This window comes from Bubalus kerabau, chromosome 1, assembly GCF_029407905.1.
Source record: "Bubalus kerabau isolate K-KA32 ecotype Philippines breed swamp buffalo chromosome 1, PCC_UOA_SB_1v2, whole genome shotgun sequence".
NCBI classification, from domain to species: domain Eukaryota; kingdom Metazoa; phylum Chordata; class Mammalia; order Artiodactyla; family Bovidae; genus Bubalus; species Bubalus kerabau.
In genome coordinates this window covers 277,460,613-277,483,071 of record NC_073624.1, presented here as the reverse complement: position 1 = coordinate 277,483,071, position 22,459 = coordinate 277,460,613, and the positions used below count along the sequence as shown (strand labels likewise).

Sequence of the window (22,459 nt, the reverse complement as noted above, 5' to 3'; positions counted from 1 at the left end):
CAGCGATTACATACACCTTCCTAAGGAAAAACAACTGGTTAGGAGCTGGGAGTGGGCCATGGTGGATGGGGGAGTAATTCCTGCAGATTTCTGTTGTTTTAAGCGAACTTTAATTGCCAGCTGGTGCCTACCTGCCAATGCAGGAGATGTAAGAGACACAGGTTTGATCCCTGGGTCCAGAAGATCCCCTGGAGGAGGGCATGGCAACCCACTCCAGTATTCTTGTCTGGGAAATCACACTGACAAAGGAGGCTGCTGAGCTACAGTCAATGGGGCCACCATGAGTCAGACACGACTGAAGCTACTTAGCACACACACATGTACACCAGTGGGTTGAATACAGCATAAATCTCCTAGCTCTTTTTTTTTTTTTATCTTTAATTTAATGCAACCAAATGTAAAAACTTCAGCAAATGTATATTTAAAGCTGGAATGATTAAAAAAATTAAAACTCAGAATAAACAATTTTATCTCCAGCAACTTTAGAGAACTGGAAGGAAAAAGTAAATTGCAAATAAACTTTGAATGAATAATGTTCCATGAAACCAGGGAAGTCTCAAGAAAGGTATTAAACATACATAAACTACATATTGTAAAAGAAAATATAGATAAATCATGAAAAACAAAAAAGGTGGGGACTGTTCAAGATTAAGAGAATAAAGATTTAAGACTCAAATGCAATGTATGAAACCCAATTGAATCTTGAATCCAAAAAACTAAAAAAAACAAAAAAAATGTTCAGGGACAACTAGGGATATACGTATATGAAACATTACATTAGACATATTCTTAAACTAATGTTAATTTTCTTAAATAAATACTGACATTATAATCATGCAAAAAATTATCCATATTCTTAGGAAATACATGCTTAATTTTATATACTGTAATATAATGTAAGAGATATATGTAATATATTTTCAAGTGGTTTTTAGAATATATAAATGCATAGAGAACATGTAGCAGCATGCTGGGGTGAGCAGACGCAGATGAACGCAGTGTGGGTGCTCACCGCCCTGCACGGTCACTTTTCTCCGCAGCACTGAGCACTTTCAGAATGAAATCCTGAGGGGGCGACAGCACGCGGGGCTGCCGGCTGCACGCACGCGCCAGAGGTAAAGGCAGCGCGGTGATCCTGGGCAGCTCACGGCCCGCCGTAGGTCTCAGCTAAGCTAAAAGCAGAGGAAGTGGATGACCTCTAAGGTAACCTTCCAGCTAAAAGCCCCATTACTCCACTACTTCTTCTCAGGTCTAAAATTCAAAAGATAACCAGATATGAAGACACAGGACTGTCAAAAGAAACATTTAAAACAGCTAGCCAAATGCCTGGCACATAGAACACAGACAATAAATATTAACTCCTCTCTTTTGAAAATATTGTAAAACTTCTTCAGCAAAAAAAAAAAAAAAAAAAAAGATAGCTATGACTAATTAACTTATAAAATAAGTAACACAAAATTGGAATGATCTACTTTAATATCTATGCAATTTCTACTGAATTAAAAACCGTCAATTTGAGCCACAAATAAAGCAAAACAAAGTATTAACTAGTACATGTAACAAATTTGTCAGATGCTTTTATTTCCAGCACTAATGCTATTTGTAGCATTATAATTACTTTCCCTTTTGGAAAAACAACCAATCCTTGAGGTAACAGGAAAGATAATAAACTAAAAAGATTCTGTACCTGATGCTAGCATCCACACAGTTGCTCAAAACCCAAAAATCATCCTTGAGTGTGTTGTCGCTTTCCACACCAAAAATACCCATAGATTTTTTTTTTTAAAAGGAATCTCAAATTCATCCATCTCCCTCTTGTTGCCAGCATCTTATCAGGGCACCACTCTCTCTCACTTTAGCTCCTAAAATTGTCAGCTTTTACCTTCAGCCCACTCAGTCCATTCCTCACATAGTAGCTAGAATGATGATATCGTTTAAGGACAAAACAGACAACATGCCAAACCCTTCAAAACTCTGAATATTTCTGTAACCTCTTCCTACCTATCTTGGTCTCTCCCACTATGTCAGCCACACTGAAGTTTTTTCTGTTCCTCAAATTCACCAAGCTCTTTCCTCCAAAGTTTCTGTACCCTCTATTCCTTTTTTTCTTTTTTCCCACTCAGCTTTATTGAAATATTATTGGCATCCAACATACGTAAGTGTGACTTCCACACTGTGACGATTAGATGCACGCATACACTGTGAGGACTGTCACAAGGCCGGTTAACACGGAGATACCTTCACATAATTACAGCTGTGTTTGTGTAGCGGGGGTCATATTTCAAAACTACTCTCTTGAAAATTTTCATGCATACAACATTTTTAATTAAAGTCGCCATGTTCTACATGAGATCCCCAGAACTTACTCATCTTATAATTTAGCAGTCTGTACTCTGACCAGCACCTCCCTATTTCCTCCACTTCTCAGCCTCTGGCAACTACAATTCCACTCTATTTCTACGCGTTTGGCGTTTTAAAATTCTGCAGAAAAAAGCGAGCACACACAGCATCGCTCTGTCTGACTTATTTCACCCTTCTACTCCTTCTAATAAGAACGCTTCCACCACCAAAACCATCACCACCGCTGCCCTTCCACACAGCCTCCGGGAAACAGCTCCTTCTCAGACACAGGTTTCCCCTTCAATAACTACTCCTCAGAGGAGCTTTTTGCGACTCTGCTATCTAAAGTGGCTCCTGAGACCGTATTTCCAAGTCATTTGCTTCCCTTCAAAAAATATATACTGCAATTCATAATTATTTTTGCCAGCTTATTTTTTTACCTGTCCCAATTTCTAGAATACGGGCTTCCCTGGTGTCTCAGCAGCAAAGAATCTGCCTACAGTGCAGGAGACCTGGGTTTGATCCCTGGGTTGGGAGGATCCCCTGGAGGAGGGCATGGCAACCCATTCCAGTATCCTTGCCTGGAGAATCCCATGGACAGAAGAGCCTGGCGGGCTGCAGCACATGGGGTCACAAGAGTCTGATACGACTTAGTGACTAAACCACCACCACCACCAACAATAACCTCAAGAATATAAGCTATAAAGACAGGATATCCAATTTATCCATCATTATATCCCCAGAATCAAGAAATTCTCTGATCCTTAAACAGAAGTCTATTACTGTACATTAAATGAATGAATAAAACAGTAAATGAATATAGGACTATGTTAAAATAATGGACTACTAATGCTATTAGTAGAAATACAAAAACCAGAAGGATAAATAAGTCTTTGAGAAGAAAAATAAAATACATGGAGTTTGGTGCCACAGAGTTGAAAATAAGGGACAGATGAGCACCCAGGTCAGGGAAGAGATACAGATTGGGCTTCTGCTGATTGTGTTAGCTGAAAAAAAAAAAAGAGTAATTACATCACAGATATTAATAGAATTCAGAATAAATGCCAAGCTAAAAATTAGTAACACAAATATAAAATGATCGCAGCTTGTCTAGGCAGGAGAACAATCTAACACAAAGAACACTATGAAATTAAGACAAGCCAAAACTGCTTCAGTTTGAGAGAGAGAAAAAAAAATATATATATATATACATATATATACACATGTATGTGTGTGTATATATATGTATATATATTTAGTAATTTACTAAGAAGAGTACAGTAATCCTACCTTACTACTATTCGTTGTTGGTCATATCTTAGCTAAAGTAGCAGATCCATGTTGAAGGACAATGCATTAGGGGTGAGGAAGACACTTGAGAAAACGAGCAGTGAAGTCTCACAGGGAACGACCATAGGTCTATGCGGAAAACATGAGCTGCAAGAAGAGATTCAACGAGTCAGAACTGTTCCCTACGGACAGAAAGCTAAAAAATGGACACAAGGAGTGTGGTGGGCTCCTACAGTTCACCAGGCTCACCACATTGAAAACCAGGATCTTCTGCTTACCTAGCTTGTCCATTCTCTGCTTCCTCTCTTCCCTTTCTTTCCACAACTTTCCCCGTGAGTAAAGCATTTTATCTTCTCCCCAACCTGTATCTTCAGTTTTGAAAAGTTAATTCATGTTTTTCCTCCATTTTCACAGCATAAAACCAATTTCAAGTTTGAAACATATTAGAAGAAGCAAAATTTTAAATATTTATATGTAATATGTTAAGATATTACAGCCTAAGAAATAACTATGTAAGAAAAACTTAGTCAAAGGCTGAGAAGGTTTGGGAAGGATGCTCCTGGCAGACACCTACTTTCCCTGTCTAACATGAGCTCCAGCATGGCTGTTCTCTCAATCCTTGAAGCTAGGAGAATCTCTAAGATGTTCCTTGGCCACTGACTCTCTTCTCTGTCGCTGATGTTGAAATCTGAGGTTTACACCCCGATCACAGTTTCTGACTTTTTGTCTCACGCCTCCGTATTTCTAACTTTGACTTCTTGGTTTATAATCAACTCTTTCCTTTCAAGCTTCTCTTTTTTGTTTGCCTATTCTATATCCTGTCATCTCCCCTGCCTCCTTCACCTTCACATGAATCACGTGAAACATACAGATGTTACCAATAAACATCTCCAACCTTGGCTCAGACGGTAAAGAGCCTGCCTCAGTAGAGCAGACCCGGGTTCAATCCCTGGGTCGGGAAGATCCCCTGGAGAAGGGAATGGCAACCCACTCCAGAATCCTTGCCTGGAGAATCCCATGGACAGAGGAGCCTGGAAGGCTACAGTCCATGAGGTGGCAAAGAGTCAGACAACTGATTGACTAACATACATACTTCAACCGATAATAACATTACTCCTTTCTTCCTGGTCAGGAAGCTAACCAAACACAGTACATCAGGAATATCTTCCAAGTCCCCTACTCATCTAAGCTCTTGACCCGTTTCCAAAAGCATCCCTTCTTTGCCCCTAGTTAAGCATTTCACTCCCAGATGTGGCAAGGGTCTCAATGCTCGAATGGGTTGGACATCTACATACAATGAAAGTATTATTATAATTCCTCTTCTTCCAGTAAACTGTGACAAAATTAAAGACAGGGGTTATTATCAGCATCTCACACATACAGTCAGCATCCCACACACTACACTTAGCACCCTACACACTACAGTCAGCACCCTACACATACAGTCAGCACCCCACACACACAGACAGCATCCCACACATAAGTCAGCGTCCCACACACACAGACAGCATCCCACACATAAGTCAGCATCCCACACATAAGTCAGCATCCCACACATAAGTCAGCATCCCACACATAAGTCAGCGTCCCACACATACAGTCAGCACCCTACACAGACAGCATCCCACACATACAGTCAGCACCCTACAGAGTCAGCATCGCACACACAGACAGCATCCCACACATACAGTCAGCACGCTACACATAGAGTCAGCATCCCACACATACAGTCAGCACCCTACACATACAGTCAGCACCCCACACACACAGACAGCACCCTACACATACAGTCAGCACCCTACACACACAGACAGCATCCCACACATACAGTCAGCACCCTACACATAGAGTCAGCATCGCACATACAGCCAGCATCCCACACATACAGTCAGCACCCTACACATACAGCCAGCATCCCACACATACAGTCAGCATCCCACACATACAGTCAGCACCCTACACATACAGCCAGCATCCCACACATACAGTCAGCATCCCACACATACAGTCAGCACCCTACACATACAGCCAGCATCCCACACATACAGTCAGCATCCCACACATACAGTCAGCACCCTACACAGACAGCATCCCACACATACAGTCAGCACCCTACACACACAGACAGCATCCCACACATACAGTCAGCACCCTACACATAGAGTCAGCATCACACACACAGACAGCATCCCACACACACAGTCAGCACCCTACACATACAGTCAGCAGCCCACAAACACAGACAGCACCCTACACATAAGTCAGCGTCCCAAACATACAGTCAGCACCCTAACAAACAGCACCCTACACATACAGTCAGCATCCCACACATAAGTCAGCGTCCCAAACATACAGTCAGCACCCTACACACAGACAGCATCCCACACATACAGTCAGCACCCTACACATACAGTCAGCACCCTACACATACAGTCAGCATCCCACACATAAGTCAGCATCCCAAACATACAGTCAGCACCCTACACATACAGCCAGCATCCCACACATACAGTCAGCATCCCACACATACAGTCAGCACCCTACACATACAGCCAGCATCCCACACATACAGTCAGCATCCCACACATACAGTCAGCACCCTACACAGACAGCATCCCACACATACAGTCAGCACCCTACACATACAGCCAGCACCACACACAGAGACAGCTTCCTACACATACAGTCAGCACCCTACACATACAGTCAGCATCGCACACACAGACAGCATCCCACACATACAGTCAGCACCCTACACATACAGTCAGCAGCCCACACACACAGACAGCACCCTACACATAAGTCAGCGTCCCAAACATACAGTCAGCACCCTACACAAACAGCACCCTACACATACAGTCAGCATCCCACACATAAGTCAGCGTCCCAAACATACAGTCAGCACCCTAACAAACAGCACCCTACACATACAGTCAGCATCACACACACAGACAGCATCCCACACATACAGTCAGCACCCTACACATACAGTCAGCACCCCACACACACAGACAGCACCCTACACATAAGTCAGCGTCCCAAACATACAGTCAGCACCCTACACACAGACAGCATCCCAAACATACACTCAGCACCCTACACATACAGTCAGCACCCTACACATACAGTCAGCACCCTACACATACAGTCAGCATCCCACACATACAGTCAGCACCCTACACATAGTCAGCACCCTACACATACAGTCAGCACCCTACACATACAGTCAGCATCCCACACATACAGTCAGCACCCTACACATAGTCAGCACCCTACACATACAGTCAGCATCCTACACATACAGTCACCATCCCACACATACAGTCACCATCCCACACATACAGTCACCATCCCACACATACAGTCACCATCCCACACATACAGTCACCATCCCACACATACAGTCAGCATCCCACACATACAGTCAGCATCCCACACATACAGTCAGCATCCCACACATACAGTCAGCATCCCACACATACAGTCACCATCCCACACATACAGTCAGCATCCCACACAATACCTGTAGCATTACAGCCACCAAACAAGTGACTACCGAAGGTTAAATTCCAAGGTGAATATGACTTCCTCTGATTTGTACACTTGGTGTAAAGTAAGGCTTTAACAAGATTTGTAACAGTAAATGATAAAATCAATACTTGGTATTGATTAAGATGGTATTTTAGTATGAAAATTTTAATCATGACTTCTCTCTTAAACTGCTTTCAATAGAGTAGCTTCAGTCTAACCTTCAGTATTATAGTAAGCAGTATTACTTATGGATTGCCAAGAAACAAAACTGTAGTGAATGTGTCCCTAAGTGCACACATTACATATGTCATCTAATCCACTCAAACACAGACTTCAAATTTACTGGACAATTCATTTAATTAAAAGTTTTTTCAGCTTCTTGATCAGCAAAGGAACTTGAGAACTGTCTAGAATTCCATATTCTAGTCTCTCACTTTGATAAAGAAACATGACTTTCAAAGACCTAAGAACACAAAAGACAACTATTCAACTGGGACTTCATATCGGACATTGAGAAGTGGCAAACGTCTCACTTAAGGAAGTTAGTGAAAGTACCCATTTGTTACTTATGCATCACTCTCTTAACTCAAGTCTTTTCTATAATCTTTACTGTTTAATAAAAATTCAATATTATTCAATGAAAAAGTCATATTTTCCACTTGAAATAGTTTGGGTTAAAAATAAGTAACAGCTTTCAGGGTAGTAGCTCTAAATGGAACATTTCCTTGTTCAAACAAACCCATGAATAAAACTTACCTTCCTTGTATTACTTCAAAGGTATTATTATCCTTATCAGAGCCCAGCAAAGGTTTCTACAGACAAGTGAAAATGTCTAATAATTACTTTCTAGTTCACCTTAATCATTCTCACCAACTTGGTCAACTGCACAGGCTACCATCTCTAACTCACACTCATAACCAAACACAGTTCCTATTCCCTGAAGGTGCTTCCCTTTGTGAGAGGACTAGGCTGACACGGGAGAGAGACCCGGGGTGCAAAATAGAGACACACTCCTTCTCAGGGCCACCAAGTGTCTCCCTGCAGCTGCACGACCCTAAAAGTGAGCAGCGACGTACGCTGTGTGTCCCGGTCTCTCTCTCGCCTCACCCTCGTCCTGGCCCTACTTCTCTTTCTAAGCTTTACTTCTCCAGCTTCTCTAATCAGGAATGTCCCAATTCTGATAAACTAAAATCTAATTCTGACAAACCAAACATCTGAAATTAGGCAATGAATTCAGATTTCATTTTATATTCATTTAAAATCATGTTTTCAAAGAAAATTTCTTGTCCATGACGTCAGGTGAAAAATAGATTAGGTAGGAATAAAATATATACAATATATTATTATACAATATAATAATATACAATAAGGGCCTAAGTCTTAAAAAAAAAAAAAAAAGGAAGTTGCAGGCTTCCCTGGTGGCTCAATGGTTAAGAATCCACCTGCCAATGCAGCAGACACAGGTTCAATCCCTGGTCCAAGAAGATCCCATATCACGCAGCACCTGACCCGGGTTTCACAACTACTGAGCCTGCGCTCTAGAGCCCGGGAGCTGAAGCCGCCGAGCCTGCGTGCTGCGACTACTGAGCCCGTGCGCTCCAGGCCCACGCTTCACAACAAGAGAAGCCACCGCAGTGAGAAGCCCAAGCAACGCAATGAAGAGTAGCCCCCACTCGCCACAATGCGAAAAGCCCACACAGCAACCAAGACCCAGCACAGCCAAAAGTAAATACATATATTTCTTAAAAAACGAAAACTGCATGTGTATGAGATTGACCTGTGTTGTCCTCACTTCCAAGGAAATGGCAACCCACTTCAGTGTTCTTGCCTGGAGAATCCCAGGGACAGGGGAGCCTGGTGGACTGCCGTCTACAGAGTCACACAGAGTAGGACACGACTGAAGTGACTTAGCAGCAGTACGGGGCTCGGTTGTGTCCAGCTCTTTGCAGCCCGACAGGCTCCTCCATCCATGGAATTTCCCAGGGAAGAATACTGGAGCAGGCTGTCATCTCCAGGGGATCTTCCCGACCCAGGGATTGAACCCACGTCTCTTGCGTTTCCTGCGCTGGCAGGTGTATTCTTTACCACTAGCGCCACCTAGGAAGCCCCCTTTCTTTGGGCAGCAGCGTTTCAGTTTCCTTCTGTTGAACTACCCCTCTCGGTTGTCAATCTCTATAGTATGGATGGCACCAATCATTTCCCACTCTTAAGTTCCTGAAAGAGGTGCAGGTGGACCAGGCATCCAGGTCTGGACCATCAGCATATTCCCTGCCCGAAGCAGTAGTTCAGGCATGAGCATGTGACCCAACTGGACTGATAAGACTCAATCGAAAAATTCTATAGGAACTAACCGGAAAGACAACTTTCAGCCGAGACTGCTCAACTAAAAGAACACACTAAGTTCCTACTTGACAGTGAGCCAACCCAAAGAAGCACCAGGAGATGACAAGAGGAAAGAAAACTCTGAAAACATTCTGTCTCTAGCTTTAATCACACCTTTAGTTCAGGGGAGTTCAGATGCAGCTGCTGGAATTCGGAGTTACTGCAGGGAAACAATTCTCTCTGCATTTCTCAAGTCCCTGCTCAGTCCGAGTCTCCTAAGGAAAAGGTACTACGAGGATACCTTTGTAACAGACAGACTCAGAAATGGAAAGAGTAACTCCCTAAAGACAGGGACCTCCAACGAGCTTCAGGGAAATAAAGTCCTTTCCTTCCCTTCCCGGGTAGACATTCACTTACATTCTTTTCTTCATACATTTCTTATGGTACATCATACTTTTTACTCATATTTACCAGTACTCTAGGTTAATAAATCTAAAGACACTTTACCTCTCTCCCCTCAGATCCGCTCAGTGAGTAATCTCTCTCCCTGTGCAGGGTGTTCTCAGCCCCATTAGTGTTTTGCACTTAGTAACATGAGGCAATAAACTGCTTCTGGTGGCTCAGTCGCTAAGTCGTGTCTGACTCTTGCGACCCCATGGACAGAGAAGCCTGGCAGCCCAAGGTCCATGGGATTCTCCAGGCAAGAAAACTGGAGTGGGTTGCCATTTCCTTCTCCTGCATTGTAGGCAGATTCTTTACCAACTGAGCTACAAGGCTTACTTATTATTTTACGCAACAAACATGTGCTGGGAGGCTCCTAAGCTGTGTGTCACGCATTTTTCCACACACACAAAACAAAGAGGTACCCTCTAATATAGGGTAAGAAGTGACTGATCCATAATCAGCAAAACATCTAGTAAACTCACAGCTCTTGAAAATCAGACTGCTTGCCTACTAAGAATGGAACAGGAGGACACTTGGTAAAAATGCCAGGATGTTGGTATATTGCCTACTATGCTGCAGTCTTCAGTAAGGCCCTTCAAAAAAGCGGCACACTTTGAGTCAAGTCTTAATAAATGGAAAACCTTTTCAGTCTTTTACCGCAAATCCAAGATGGCTGATAATCTTGCAAATTACAATGCTGAAAATCAAATATCCCTAAACTAAAATCCGGCTTTTAACCACACAAAATAAAAGGTCAATAAAACACAAGCATCCTAGCGAAAGATATATCAATGCCCTCGGAGCAGGGACAGATGAGTGCGCACTGTTACTTCCAAGAAGTTGCTCAGAATGGCCTAGAGATGGAGGCCAAGATGAAGGTTGAGAAGCCTAGGATTTGCTTGATTTCAGATCTCATTACTATTGACACACTGAACTGGGAAATTCTTTGTTGTGGGAGACTGTTCTTTGCATGGCAGGATGTTTATCAGCACCCTGGGGCACTACCTCTCCACGCCAGCAGTACCTGCCTACTCACCCCTCAACCCCCTATTGTGACAATAATAATGTCTGCAGACATCGCTAAAGGCCCCTGAAGGGTTAAAAAAAAAAAAAAAAAAAAAAGCCGCCTGTTGGAGACCCACTCACTGGGTTAGGGCGGCAGAGCTGTTTAGAGACATACCAGGCAACAGTTTGATCCAAAGACCAGGATTTGGGCTTTGGGAACCTGGGAGAAGTTAATCAAATAAAAATAAATCAAAAACTTACTAAGTTCATAAGAAAGCTGTATTGCCAAAGAAACTCCCAACAAAGCTGTTACTGCCCAACCCTCAAAATATCTCCCTGGACTCCAACCTCTCATCAACAGCGAAGCAGCTCCTGAGGCCACGCAGCCCCCAGTAAGGGCATTCTTCTCAACACCCATCTTGGCCGTGACCAGGAGGAAACACGACAACGACCTTCCCAGGCGGGAGAAAATGGACAGACACATTGGCTAACCAAAAATCTGATTCCATTGCCAAGGCGAAGAGTTCGTGCCACCCCTGACCAATGAAATATGTACACAGTGCGAACTGGAAAATCTCCGTGGGTTTCTTCCCCTTTTTCTCTTTTCCGATTCAGAGTTTCTATTGTCCTTAGATTCTTCTTCTTCTATCACTGAACACTGGCTTTATTATAATCAGTTATATTTATGACTGAACTGTAAGATCCTTGACCCTAAGGCTGTCTTTTCAAACAGAATTGAGAGAAATCGCCCAGTGATCCTAGACTTAAGCAGTAATTAAACAAGTCTCTGAGTTGTCTTCCTCTGTTGGGCTCAAGTGGTAGATGCATTGGAAGCTGCATCTCGTTAGGGGAGGGCATTTTTTCAAGGGTTTCTATGTGAGGGAGGACACAGAGGCAAGCTGGGAAGGTTGCGGCGAAAGCCTTTTCATCACGCTGGTCTAGCATCCACTCCCTCTCCCCACAGTCACAGGACCTTCCTCCTGCTTCAGTGAACCTCCCACCTGGTCTCTCTGTCTACCTGGCTCCCACCACGGGACTGACCACGCTTCCTAGTCTCAGCTCCAGTAGTTCATACCTGATTCAGATCTGGGCTATCATCGTATGCTAACTGCCCGAACCACAGGATCAAGGATGAAAAAATGACCCAACTCCTTCAATGAAATGCAACCCCAGGGCCTTTGCTAAAATTACGAGTAGGAAAAGGGCTGTCTGGGCTGGGCTTGCTAACCTTAAACACTGTTAAGCCAACAGGGAGTGCCACAGGAAAAATTCTACCTGAAAGCACATCTAACACAAGAGAGAGCCACCGAGGTTGCTGAGGTCATCGTTTGAGCCCCTCAGTCCATCCACAGCTGAAGAGAGTACACCCCTCTTGGTCCCAGTGCCCTGAGACACTGTGAATGGGGTTTTGGTCTCATGCAACTGAAAGATATTGAAAAATCTAATATCAGTTACCAGTTATCAAACAAAAGCGGTGTTAGTTTTCAAACTAAAAATAAAACAAACAACCTGAAGTGATGTGAATTAAATTCAGTTCAGTTGCTCAGTTGTGTCCGACTCTGCGACCCCATGGACTGCAGCACACCAGGCCGCCCTGTCCATCACCAACTCCCGGAGTCCACCCAAACTCATATCCATTGAGTCGGTGATGCCATCCAACCATCTCATCCTCTGTCGTCCCCTTCTCCTCCTGCCTTCAATCTTTCCCAGCATCAGGGTCTTTTCAAATGAGTCAGCTCTTCGCATCAGGTGATCAAAGTATTGGAGTTTCAGCTTCAGCATCGGTCCTTCCAATGAATATTCAGGACTGATTTCCTTTAAGATGGACTGGTTGGATCTCCTTGCTGTCCAAGAATTAAAATTATTTGCTAAATTCATACACCTAATCGCTGGTAGCACAGATCCAACCCTAAGTGGGTCTAGTTCTAATGCTCTTTGCACAACATCTACTCTTCCTCAAGAAAACAGTGTGAAACTTCTCTGTGTTTTAAAATCCCCTGTAGCCAAAAAGTAAGACCTTACCTGAAGTGAATATAGCATTTGTTAAACAACCAAAAAAGGAAGAATCCCACAACTTCCTGCTTTCTGTCCCATTCCTGCAACAACTTGCCTCCTGAATAACACAGAACATTTCTGCATTATTTTTATAATGTAAGCTACTGTAAAGACATGTAATAGCAAGTGTCTCTAAGCAAAGCCACTTCAATCTTAGGGTAAATCAGATCCAAAATAATAATAGAACATCAGAACCTTAGAAAAAGGCCATCACCACAGACTAGCGACTATTCTGTTATAATTAATTGTAAAACTCAGAAAAGGACACCCAAATCGTAAGTGAGAATGCTATTATTTATGTTAGTATTTTAAGATATTTGTCAGAATGACATTAACTTGTAAACAGGAGCAGCTACTTAGAGTGAAATCTCTTTCAATATTATTGTTAAGTGTGAGAGAGAAGGGAAATGGGATAGAAATTATGAATATAAGACCCCTGACATTTTCAAAAAATCTAAAAACTATGAGAATTTTTGACAGAGCTTGAACATTAAATAATGATGTTTCACAAGTCAACTTTTGTTTCCCTAGAAGTACACTGATTCACATCCAGATTCATGGGACTCACCATTCCATTTTAAACATATTGAAAAATGTCTATCCTCTGGCTACGATCTACCACTTTCTTATGCCTATACTTTTCCTTCACTTCTAGCAGTTGTATTCCTTTTCAATAATTTTTTTTTTTACAAAGCAGCAACGTTTTATCACTTGACGAAAGTTATTATACAGGATAACTTCAAACTGAGAACACAGTCAAGGTGACATGTGGACACTGGGCAGCTGGGTGGGGTCATGAATATCTCAGGATCTCACTTCCAATAAGAGGAAATTATTTCAGTAACACTTCAGATATTTCAACACGAACTCTAAGTCACTCCCAAGTGGATGAAATTGATGTTAAATCCAGGACTTCTAATGGTTCACTATATTTTAACGTTTATCATTTATATGAAAGACCTAAATTCAAATCCCAGGTATCACTTTATTGCAGAATCTCCTTGGATATGACCTAAGATTGGTTCCAGATCACAAAATGAAAATACAAGTTATCCAATCTACAAGGTTGTGATGAAAATCAAAACAAATGCATAGAAAAGTCTAACATTTTTAGCAAGTACTAAAGAAATGCCAATGCCCCTCACTCATAACAATATCTGAATCCATGCAATGTACTCAAAAACTTTTACAGACAGAAATTGCTTCTTACTTTGAGGTTAAAATGTTGAGGAGGGGATAAAGGGTTACGCATAAAAAGAATTATAATACAATATGTATGTGTGTGCGCGCATACTCGGTTGCTTCAGTCGTGTCCAACTCTCCGTAACCCTATGGACTGTAGCCTGCCAGGCAGGCTCCTCGGTCCACGGACAGGCAAGAATACTCCAGGCAAGAATAACAGAGTGGGCTGCCACTTCCTCCTCCAGGGGATCTTTCCGAACCAGAGCTCAAACTCATGTCTCCTGTATCTCCTGCATTGTAGGCAGATTCTTTACCCACTGAGCTACCCGGAAGCCCATATACATACATATACATACATACATACATGTACATAACTATTGGTAAGAGAAAGCAATCAGTCTCCTGCTTTGTAAAAAGCTATATTATATATAAGTCTAGATGAAAATTCTTATCCTTTGTCCAACATAATCATTTATAAATAATTGGGATAATGATTTATCAAGTTATTTGTCGTTAAAAATTACCTGAGACGACAGCATTGTTCCGTTCCCTTTAATTCCTCTTCTACTGGCAATTTATTCAACTTATAGAAAGCAAAGAGGCTTGACAAAGTGATGGTACTTAGAATATATGAATTTGGAACAAATTCAGGATGGATTAAAAAAAAAAAACAGCAGTGACTGGATGAGAATCATTAGAAATTCCACCAGACACCACAAACTTTACACTAAAACAGACGAAAAGGTAGTGCTTACCATGTTTCTTTTGCTCCTACCAAAGCAAAATTTTCAATCCTCAATGAAAGTTAAAACGATGGCTAATCTGTATAAGAATGTATGTAGAAAGCATGTGATTCTGAAGCAAATATAATTCAAGAGAAAGTCAGAATACTGTATAAACATTCTCATGAAGTAATCGTGTGGCTGCTAGGTGGCTACCGATGCATCTGTTGCCAAAACTGAATATTGGTAGAAGAGTCAAATGCAGTTTTGTTTGCAGAATGTGAAATTAACAAAAAGCCCGAACGCCTGACGGGAAAAGCTTGGGAAACCCTCCCAAGCTGAAGACATCCAGAGAGCAGAAGGGACACAAACTCCTGAGAGTCTGACTGCTGTCAAATATCACCAAGAAACAGCAGCGAGCAGCAAGCACCGCACTGACCGAGGACGAACTCTTCAACTCTGTGGCAGTGCAGCAAGCCAGAAACACTCTTCCAGTCCACAAACCCACAGACAAGAAAAGCCAAGTAGAAGAAACTTCGTATGTACACTAATAACGTAATGTAAAGTCATCCAGCCTTCATTTCAGAAGCAAAAAAAAAAAAATTGTTTAACAACTTTGAGGACTGGAGTTCTGTTTACAGAATTATTAAGGGTCTGAAGGGATCACCTGAATTTTTCAATTAAATCTGACTGCATTTTATGAAGGTAATTATATCCTAGGTATGCAAAGATTTCAAGAAATACCACTTGCTAATGCCAAGGGTATAATGAATATAATTTTTCTAAATCTTACTTCAACTTATATATTACATATATTACTTCTATGTAGGATGAACTATTTAAGAGCAATTTCATCCACAAAATGTAATTTTAAAGAAATTTCTTCTGATTGAGAGAATGTAAAGAACATCATTTATACTAAACACCTAGAATATAAATATTCTATTAAGAGTTTCCCCTTTTCCTAAAACCATTTGTCCCACTTTGGAAATACATTTTCTGTAAGCAAAATAACTTATATTGGAAAACCAATTTCAATTTTTCTGTAGTAATATTATTTACTATAAAGACCACGGTGCTATTAGTCAAATATTTTTAAACGTTCATCATCAGTTACTCTTAAAAATGTAAGGCTCTTCAGTATCAATTACATAAAATTAGTCATCTCTTCTGTAGCATTACAAGACTGACATGGAAAAGTGAAGAGTACTCATTTCAGGAAAAGGCAGAAATAACTTGGGCCTCAATGACAGTACTACAAGGTGTCTCGAGGATTTGTTACTGATAACAGCTATTTGGCTTTTTTTAATGACCCACTTTCCTCAATAAGAGTAGATTCAAGTTTATCCCTATCGCAGTGTCATTCTCCATCACAAGATGGAATTACAGAGGGCATACTAGCAAACTACGTGTTAGAATATGTCACACGTGTACACATCTTGTACTGGGGTGGGGGAAAACATTGAGAATCACTGACTTAAACCACAAAATCTTTGTTTTCCTGCTGATGAGACAGTAAAGACTATTTAGTTCAAATCTTATCTCAATTCAGAGTTTGTCACAACACCCAAAAACTACAGGATGTCTGTGTATTTAATTATAATTGCATTATTTAAGAATCAAAATCCCACACTTTGAACACACATTTTGAAATAGGGATATATTGCTCCCTAAAAAATAATCCTATAGGAAATTGGAGGAGACATTTCTGTAGGAGACAGAAAACACTCAAGAGTTTTGTGTATTATTACATTTGAAAACAAAGTTTTAAACAGATTAAGTAAATGTAGTTTAAAGTGGTGGGGTGCATTAGTTAGAGATTTAAGAAGGTAACATTTTTCTGTACCACTTTTAGGCAAATATTTGTGGTTGGAAGGAATGTAGGGAAACCATCCAACAACAGATGATAATCTAATATGAAAGAAAAATAATTCAGGAATTCAGAGAAACTGGACATATTTTGAGGTAAAAATCATTTAAGGTCAATTTCTGATTATCACTACTGAGATACAATAAGCCAAGAACTATTACAAAAAAAAAAAAAAAAACAGCTAATCTGAGATACTTCTATTATTTGGTTAGTACAAATGTAAATGTCTTTCAATTTCAGTCCATTTAATGTACATTACTTTAATTTCCAAAGTCTAAAACTTAGGGGCTCTTAGGATGGCAGAATAAACACAGTAACACCTGAAGAGGTAAAATGAAAACTACAGGGAAAGGGACTGCGTGCTCCCTAAATTTAAGCACTTTACCTCAACTGTCTCATTTCTTCTTCATAACAACCTTATGAGGCAATTTTATTAATATCATCCCCATTTTACAGATGAAGAAACTATGACTTACAACAAGGACTTTTGTATAGTACACGGAACTCTGTTCACTGTTACGTGGCAGCCTGGATGAAGGGGACTTTGGGGGAGAATGGATACATGTATATACATGGCTGAGTTCCTTTAGGGTCACTGGAAACTCACAACATTGCTGATCAGCGATATCCCAATACAGAACCAAAAAGTTAAAAAAAAAAAAAAAGAAACTATGGTTTAAAGAGGTTTTTAAAAACTTGCTCAAGATCCCACAAAAGAAAATCCTAATTTCTGACTGAAACCCAGATTATCTGGCTCCAAAATAAAAAGAATTTTCTTTTCACTATACCCTGCAATCTCACAAGAAACACATACATTGAACTTTACAGTCTTTTAATCAAAACCTTCTGAAGGAAGAGGCAATATTAAGCTTATAGTGAGCAGTGGTAACTTATAAGGCTAAAAATTAGTCATAGTTTGTATAAATTAATATTTAGGAAATAAATTATTAAATTAATATTTAGGAAATAATTCCAAGTTATGCATGACATTAAATTTTTAAAAGCTGAACATGAAGTATCTCTCCAAAAGAGAAAAATCCAAAAATTTCTGTAGACAGGCAGCAAGTAAACGTCATCTTAGACAAAACGTGAAAGGCTTCATACTTTGTCAGTTATACAGCAGTCTCATAAGGTTAACTAGGACTATATTTATACTTAAGAAAAAAGAAAAAGTGGGTAATTGCTTGGGTCTGATTCTTTTGTTCTGACTCTATTCTCTTCTCTATTGATTCTTGTCCATTTTTCCTCCAGATCTTGGAGCCCTCTTCTAATTTAGGCTAACTGAGTCTCAAGTTCGGGAACTCCTCCAAGTTTAGATGTAAGTGCTGACATTCTGCAATGAAGACCATAAAACTGCAATGATTGGTCGAGTGTTACAGAAGAAACAAGAGCTTCAGTTATTTTCCAAAACATTAACTATCATGGAATTACTTTTCTTCTGTAGTTTTCTGATTTGATTTTAAAGCACTTAACTTTCATAATAAAAAAATGGGTGAAGGAGATGGAAGGGAAGATTTGGAGCTTTGATTAAAAAACATCTATTTTATTCTTTCAAAAGTTCCAGAACTATGCCCTGCTTGTTCCCTTTTATTTCCCAATGGCATGGCATGAAAAATTAACCATATGTAAGCATGCCAACTGGTTCCAAATAGGAAAAGGAGGACGTCGAGGCTGTATATTGTCACCCTGTTTATTTAACTTATATGCAGAGTACATCATGAGAAACGCTGGGCTGGAAGAAACACAAGCTGGAAATCAAGATTGCCGGGAGAAATATCAATAACCTCAGATATGCAGATGACACCACCCTTATGGCAGAAAGTGAAGAGGAACTAAAAAGCCTCTTGATGAAACTGAAAGTGGAGAGTGAAAAAGTTGTCTTAAAGCTCAACATCAGAAAATGAAGATCATGGCATCTGGTCCCATCACTTCATGGGAAATAGATGGGGAAACAGTGGAAACAGTGTCAGACTTTATTTTGGGGGGCTCCAAAATCACTGCAGATGGTGATAGCAGCCATGAAATTAAGTCACTTACTCCTTGGAAGGAAAGTTATGACCAACCTGGATAGCATATTGAAAAGCAGAGACATTACTTTGCCAACAAAGATCCGTCTAGTCAAGGCTATGGTTTTTCCAGTGGTCATGTATGGATGTGAGAGTTGGACTGTGAAGAAAGCTGAGTGCCGAAGAATTAAGCTTTTGAACTGTGGTGTTGGAGAAGACTCTTGAGAGTCCCTTGGACTGCAAGGAGATCCAACCAGTCCATTCTAAAGGAGATCGGTCCTGGGTGTTCATTAGAAGGACTGATGCTAAAGCTGAAACTCCAATACTTTGGCCACCTCATTCGAAGAGTTGACTCATTGGAAAAGACCCTGATGCTGGGAGGGATTGGGGGCAGGAGGAGAAGGGGAAGACAGAGGCTGAGATGGCTGGATGTCATCACTGACTCGATGGATATGAGTTGGCTGAACTCCGGGAGTTGGTGATGGACAGGGAGGCCTGGCGTGCTGCAATTCATGGGGTCACAAAGAGTCGGACACGACTGAGCGACTGAACTGAACTGAAGCATGCCAAAGTCAAATGACATATGAAAAAATAATGAGGCAATCCAAAGATCTATACATTCTGAGGCACAGCTCAATTTCAATATTTAAGAATAAAATACTGTTAAGTATGAAAAACAGATTTTGGGCATACTAAAATTGAAATACTTTAGCCACGTGATGTGAACAACCGAGTCACTGGAAAAGACCCTGATGCTGGGATAGACTGAAGGCAAAAGGAGAAGGTAGCAGAGGATGAGATGTCTGGTTAGCATCACAAATTCAATGATCACAAACTTCGGCAAACTCCAGGAGACAGTGAGGGACAAGGAAGCCTGGTGTGCTGCAGTCCATAGGGTTGCAAAGAGGGGTCAGGCACAACTTAGCAACTTATCAACAACAACAAAAAAAACGGAAAAGCAGGATTCACATACTTAAAGAAGGGCAGGAATTTCCTAAGTATGGGAAAATTATAAATATAATATACACATACATGAATTTATACCCATTTCTTATTTTTTATCATAAATTGAAGTTTTGTATTAAAATATTCCTTTAGCATCACCATGAAATAACACGCAAGATAGCTTTGATTCCTACCAAAATTAACTTCAATCTCTCTAAATTAGTTCCTTTTCCATGGAAAAGTTATATTTAAAAAGTTCATGTTCGTAAGCTTTCTTTTTCCACTACAAAAACATTCTTATTCCCAAACAACATACATACGGATGATTCAATTTATTAAGTATGTTACCAAAACAGTGCATAAATGATAGTCCCTTCGACTCATCTGCAAAACATGCTCATTTAAAAATCAAGTACAAAAGTATAATCTATTAACACAAGTTCAATTTCAAAACAAAACTTTTATTTGTATAACAAGTTCATTAGATTTCCTTTTTTTTCTGATTACCAAAACACAATTAACTTAAGGCCTTGATTTACAAAGATGATGACTGCTTTATAATAGTCTCACAGAATTCAATTACTATGGTTTTTATAAACACTATTTCCATCTACAAACGGAAATAAGCACTTGACAATATTTTGGTATAATACATATTTATTCTGGTTTTCAAAGTTGATCATTTCAGTTCTTCTGTTCCTTAGTATATACCATGTAACAGCTGTTCCTATTATTGTTGTGTAGTTGGTGAGTATTCACCAGCAACTGAACTTGCCTGTATTGTTTGAAATTTTTCAACGTGAAATATTGGAGGGGGAAAAAGGCAAACGTGAAATGTTCACAGATCACAGTTATAGCTACATTAATAGTTGAAGATGAAATGAAAAGGGCAGGTCTACCAAAAGCCTGACTTATTTCTTCAACTACTTACATCAAACTTTGAAATAGTGCAGAAGCTGCATTAACCCGACCCCAAATAATTTTACATGGTATATATTTAATGAAGAGAAACAGATCTTCTGCAAAGGTCTTTCATGGAAGAAACTGGAAATAGGTTTCCAAGTATGCCTATGTACTCCCTTTGAAAACACTTCTCTTGGCTCAAGAGAACTAGCAGAAACGACGACCCAGATGACAAAGCACACACTGTCTTCCTTTGCGTTGACTGACAAAACGCCTGGCTCTTCACGTGTCTGTTTTCCTAAAGCCCACACAGGTGGATACAGCAGGACGACAGCACTGCTCAGCCCAAGAACCACACTTTGCAAAATTCAAGTCCCCATTCCGTAAGCTGAAACATGCTTTCTAGTCTTTATTCGCTGAAATAGTTTTGGTCTATTCTTACTGATTTTTCTATTAGACTTTTTACATCGCTGACTCCATTTGCCAATTTAGTATTTTAAAACATCTGGAGAAAGAGAAAAAAAATAGCACCACACCTTTAGAGTAATTTATGTCAAACCGATAGTGGGGCCGTTACGAATATATATACAGTGGCTTCCGAATTTAAAAGATTAAGGCTTTTTAACCCTAAGGCAAACGAAAACGAAAGTGCCAGCCTTATGAAATTAACACACGGTGGGCTGCACTGCACTGCCTATCAAAATCATAAATGCACAAAAGTAAAAAGTCACGGCTTCACAGTTAATTTGTGCAAAACGTAGCACCCTACCAACACCAACCCAGGTAGCGTGTTTCGGAAGGTGGAACCTGAATGTGGGAGACGAAGCACAGAGCTGGCCCCAGGTGCCTCCAGACACCTCCCCAGCCCTAATCGGCAAGGAGGGAGCGGACCCGGCGGAGCCAGCTTCGCACCTCGTCCGCCCCCCGAGGGCCACTGCGGGCCGCGGCGGGGGAGGGGGGGGGGGTGAGGCGTGGACGCTGGGGGTCAGGGGTGACAGGGCGAGCTGGGGGCGGGCGGAGCGGCTCTGAGAAGCCGCGGCGCCAGGACGGGCCGAAGGTTCCGCGGAGACCAGGGGGTGCGGGCGCGATGGGCGGCGCCCGCGCTGCCCCGGCACCGCCCCGCACCGCGCAGCCCCCGCACCCGGCGAGCGGGCGGGGCCGCCGGGCCGCCTCACCCCGCCGCCTCAGCCCCGCGGCGCAGGCACGCGCCCCCTCAGCGTCCAGTCGCGGGCGGTGAGGAGCGCGGGCCTCGCCCAGTCAGGCGGGCGGCCGGCCCGAGCCCCGAGCAGGGGCGCGCCGCCGCGGGCGCGGGACACCGCGGAGACCCAGCCGCCGGGAGCGGGAGGCGGCGGCGGCTGAGGGCGGGGACGGAGCCCCGGGCGCCCTTCGGCGGGCGCGGAGCGTGGCCCAGGCTCTCTGCCGGCCTCCCCCGCTCCCCACCCCACCTCCCCGCGTTGCCCTAGGCAACAGCGCCCGCCGCGGGCGGCGCGGAACTCACCTACCTAGAACCTGACAAGCGGGAGCCCCTCGGACGCGGGAGCCCGTCGCCACCCCGCGTCACGGGGCCGCCCCAGCCAATGGGCGCAGCCGTCACGGGCCCTCGCTGCCAATCCGGCGGCGCTCCGGTCTCCGGGCGCCCGCGAGCTGCCGGCCAATGGGCGCCGGCCGGGGGCGGGCGCTGCCGTCCGACCCCGGCCCTCCCCCACCAGCTCCCGGGGGGCGGGGCGCGGCCCGGGCTCCAGGCCCGCCAGGCGGGCTGCGGGCGGCGGCCGGCGTCGTCACAGGAAGCTTGGGGAGGCTCGCCCGCCCGCGCCGGGAAGCGGCCGGGCCGGGGGCGATAAGCC

At 42.4% G+C, this 22,459-nt stretch overlaps 1 protein-coding gene across 24 annotated transcripts in view; it reads right to left on the bottom strand.

Moving 5' to 3' along the window:
* FER (FER tyrosine kinase) overlaps positions 1-22,240 on the bottom strand; it is a 464,961-nt gene extending 442,721 nt beyond the window's left edge. For 12 of the 24 annotated variants that reach the window (XR_008709039.1, XR_008709040.1, XR_008709041.1 and 9 more), the window contains exons 1-2: positions 22,118-22,217; positions 3,631-3,777 (exon numbers count right to left, since the gene is read on the bottom strand). The gene's annotated coding sequence lies outside the window, so the exon portion shown is untranslated. Of the gene's footprint in view, positions 1-3,630; positions 3,778-22,113 lie in introns of all 24 variants that reach the window. The other 12 variants (XM_055565835.1, XM_055565827.1, XM_055565830.1 and 9 more) reach the window with 5 other exon arrangements.
* Positions 22,241-22,459: the final 219 nt, after the last annotated feature.